At 43.9% G+C, this 4,576-nt stretch overlaps 1 non-coding gene across 1 annotated transcript; it reads left to right on the top strand.

Moving 5' to 3' along the window:
* Positions 1–4,021: 4,021 nt before the first annotated feature.
* Positions 4,022–4,128, top strand: LOC124236560 (U6 spliceosomal RNA). Its single transcript, XR_006887791.1, has one exon. It is a non-coding gene; the product is annotated as a U6 spliceosomal RNA (small nuclear RNA).
* The last annotated feature ends 448 nt before the right edge of the window (positions 4,129–4,576 follow it).

Raw genomic sequence — 4,576 nt, 5'->3', positions numbered from 1 at the left:
AATCAACATTATGCTGAGGTCACTGAGGATGAGGGCAAGACACTGGGATGAGAGAAGCCTGGGAGCCACGTCCCAAAGCCATCACAGGAGGCTGCAGAGTGGCCTGGAGTAGTTCTTGGCCAAGGCGTGACACTCGTGGATGGGTGTGGTCGCTTGTAGGGGATGCTGGAGCAGTACAACTAGCCCTAGGAAGTGTGCCTCAGCTGAACCGTGCCACCATCCACGTAGCAGCTGCAACCCCAAATCTAGAAGGCAGTGCTTTGTGTGGGGCCAAGATCAGTAGGTGACAATGGAGAGGCCACGTAGATGTCCTGCTGATAACTATTGTTGGATTTGGGGGAGCTCAGTAAGCAATTCCCCTCTTTTCCTCTTCTGGGTTTAGAATGAATTGAGAGATGGCTTCAGATGGAATTCATTCAGATGGATTATTCACTCATCCAACAAATATTTATTGAGTACTATTAATATGTGCCAGGATGTGCTAATGATTTAGCGATGAATAAAAGAGCGAAATGCCTACCCTCACTGAGCTTACATTCTGGTTGAAAGGGATGGACAATAAAGAAAATAAATAAGTAAAACCTATGATATGTTAGAATAGACTAAAGCAGAGAAGAGAAATGGAGAATGCTGGAGGTGCAATCGTGAACAAGATGGTCAAGAGAGGCCTTGTTGAGAAGATGAGAAGCGAGAAAAGATCGGAAGAAGATGAGGGACCATCCCTTGCTGAGGCCAGACCCTCTGGCTTCTTTGAGGTCTATAAGCTAATCACGGTGATCCTATTCTCCTCGCCAGGGATTGGTTTAAGGGATCAACAGTGACCCAATTCTGACCTGTGAGATGAGAAGGGTGACCTGCCTGGGGGCTCCTGGGAATGGTGTCCGTATTCTGAAGGGGTGGTCTCTTTCTCTCTAGGGACTTTTCTGTAACCGATGTGATGTCTGAAACTGTTGCAGCCATGTTGTGGCAAGAGGGGAGCTGGCCTCAGATGGCACAGCAGAAAGACAGAAGACTCCTGGGTCTTTCTTTCTCTTGACATCAGTAAGATGGGACCATCAGTGGATGGGTCCGAACCTGGAGTTTCCCTAAGACCAATGCAAGATCTCGTCAGCCTGGGCAGTTGGTGTGTGTGGTTCAATGAATAGGTAGGTTTGTTATGATAGCTGTAATGTCAGGAAATTACATGAGAATCTGGATGTTATGTTTTTCAGTTAAAACCTTATGAACTGGTCACTAAACATACGAAAAGATATGCAATTTCACTAAAATCCAAAAGTACACATTAAAACAAGATATCATTATATGACAATTGGCAAAATTGGCAAAAATAAAAAATGTCGATAATACCCAGTTTGATGAAGATGCAGAAAAACAAGCGTTCCATAAACTGTTGGTAGACGTGTAAATTGAGGGAGACTTTTGGAATGTGATTAGTAGTATTTATCAATATTTTTAATGGGTATACTCTTTGAATCAGCTTTGTACTTTTGGATATCTATCCTAGAGAAATATTCATGTATATGCATATAGAGACAGTACACACTGGAGGTAATACAAAAAATTGGAATCAACCTAAATGTTGATAAATAATGGAGTAGTTAAATAGATTATGGTAGCGGCCAGCCTGGTGGCATCGTGTTTAAATTCAGGTACTCCACTTTGGCGGCCCAGGATTCACTGGTTTGGATCCTGGGCATATACCCAGCACGACTCACCAAGCCATGCTGGGGCAGCATCCCACATAGAAGAACCAGAAGGACGTACACCTAGGATATGCAACTATGTACTGGAGCTTAGGAGAGAGAAAAAAAAAAAAGAGGAAGATTGGCAACAGATGTTAGCTCAGGGCCAATCTTCTTCACCAAAAAAAAAAAATATGGGAGAGCCACATTGTTTAATTCTAAGTACAGTTGGTTCTCATTATTTATGGTAGTTATGTTCTATAAAACCACTGCAAACGCTGAACTGACAAATCCAGAAGCACCTAAAGGAAACACAGGGTTAGGTTCCTGTGAGCCTCTGGTCACATTTCATCAACTAATCAATATATGACCTTGTTCTATATGTGTTTCTGTTTAAAGACACTTAATGCATATTTCTTACAAATAACCAATTGCACAGTCCTTCGATGATTTAAAGCCAGGACCTCAGGAGGCTACTTACATCATACAGGTTCACTTGCCAACGTCCTTGTAAAACAAGGCAGTCTGATCAGCATGGTAAACCTGCTCTTCCACATAACTCTTTCCTTGTATAACATAGCAGGTATTTTTGAAATTCTCCCACAGCCTCCTGATCTGCAGAACCCGCCTTGCTGCAAATTTGATATTTTTCATGCCGTGTGGCCTCCTGAATTGTTTGAGCCAGTCAGCACTAGACGAAAAGATTTAACCTTTTCCTGACCCAATGTGACCGTAAATTTCTCTGTCTCTCAAGCCTCACAACAATGCTGTCAACTGCGCTATTACGTTGGTTGTCATCTCACGAATCCACAAGTTTAGCCACTTTTTTAACCTTTCCCATAGCTTCATCACGCACTATAAATGTTTCTGTAGCACTTTCTGGAGCAGCCTCATGTACAGATCGGCTAATTTCCTCTTCCTTTTTCTAGGTGTGTGGTATTGTAGGTTCATTAACACAGAACTCACAGCCGAGGACACTACGACTCATGCCTAAATGCAGCTCCTCTAACACACGTAGTTTCTCTCTAAGGCATATCACAGCCTTCTCGATCCTGGGGACACTAGATAGCAGTTCAGCACTATCCTTGGGGGCCGTTTAAAAAGTGAAGTCAACAACAAAAAGCACAAAAGTACAAAAAATACGGCATTAAATAGACTGCAAAAAGAACACTTACTTGTTTGCAGCAGGAGAGCTGGAACAAGAAGGCAGAGCGTCACCCTGTTCAACCTCAGCCGGGAACACACACATCAAGTGACTCAAATTTTTGGCGGCTGTGCGCACGTCTGCCGATGACCCCAGGAGGGCCACAGGGGTTGATTTTAGGGTTACAAATAAATTTTAGAGAGTGGGCGAACTCTCAAACGTGGAATCCTCAAATAATGAGGATGGACTGTACCTGTTAAAAGGAATAAAGTAGGTCAGTATGTATTTGCACAGAAGGATGCCTGTGATATGTATTTTAGTGAAAAAAGAGAGCTATAGAACAATATATAAAAAAACCATACAGTACAAAGGTTGAAAAAGCAAATGCTTATAAGGGCCAGACAGACAACATAAAACAGTGGGGTGCGGGGCCAGGGGAAGCCATCTGGGAATAGTGGGGGCTGGAGAGGAGCTCACCCCACCTGCAGGGGGCTGCCCATCACTCAGTGCGAGTCTTCCTTTCCAGGCAGAAGCGTGGGCCCAGTGATGCCTTCTCTTCCAAGTTTTCAGGATTTTCATGAAATATCCCAATTTAAAATGTGGGCAACAGGGGCCAGTCTGGTGGCGCAGTGGTTAAGTGAGCGCATTCCGCTTCTTGGCGGCCCGGGGTTCACCAGTTCAGATCCCGGGTGCGGACACGGCACTGCTTGGCACACCATGCTGTGGTAGGCATCCCACATATAAAGTAGAGGAAGATGGGCACGGATCTTAACTCAGGGCCAGGCTTCCTCAGCAAAAAAGAGGAGGACTGGCAGCAGTTAGGTCAGGGCTAATCTTCCTCAAAAAAATAAAATAAATAAAATAAAATGTGGGCAACAAATTCAGATTTAAAAAAAAAATATTATGTGGGTCAAATAAAAGCCATTATGGGCTACATTTGGCCTTCAGGCTGCCAGATTGTGGCCTCCAGTGTGCGGGAGTATTATGAGAAAAGTACACATATGAATAGAAATGCATAGACAAAGATCTGGAAGGACACACAACCATCAGACCATTAACAGTGTTTCCCTTGAGGTAGAGGAAATGAATAGGGTTGTTGAAGGCAGGGGGTAGGTCTTCATCTCTTCTGTATTGTTTGAGATCCTGACCGTGAAAATGTGGTTATGTATTAATTATCTACTTTGAAAGAAAAAAAGTGCTCACTTCGGCAGCACATATACTAAAATTGGAACAATACAGAGAAGATTAGCATGGCCCCTGTGCAAGGATGGCACGCAAATTCATGAAGTGTTCCATATTTTTCAAAAAAAAAAAAAAAAGGGAAAGAAAGGAAGAAAAGAACCCTATGAATTGAAAGACCAAAGAATATTAGTCCTATGGCCCCCTAGGTTAGGCAATGTCAGTGCTCTCTGCCTGGGATTACCAGCCCTTGGGAAGCAAAGAATATATTTCTAACCTGCTTGTTAAATTAGCATTGCTTTAGTTATTTAGGAAATGAAGGAAACTCTACTCAAAACAGCTCCAGATCCAAAGGGGGATTTGGTGGGAAGGCACAGGGCCATCTGGTAGCATCCAGGGGCAGCAATGAAACCAGGCCCACAGGGGACCAGAACCGAAGGCTACAAGCCATATGGCCTGGCTCCAGAGCCGGCCTCCTTGTCCTCCCCTACCTGCTGTATCTGACACTTGATTCATTCTTCTGCTTGGCAAGCCTACTTCCTCAGCTCACGACACATGGCCCCAGTGGTGC

This window comes from Equus quagga, chromosome 2 (assembly GCF_021613505.1).
Source record: "Equus quagga isolate Etosha38 chromosome 2, UCLA_HA_Equagga_1.0, whole genome shotgun sequence".
Lineage (NCBI taxonomy): Eukaryota > Metazoa > Chordata > Mammalia > Perissodactyla > Equidae > Equus > Equus quagga.
This window is presented reverse-complemented; position numbering and strand designations above follow the sequence as displayed.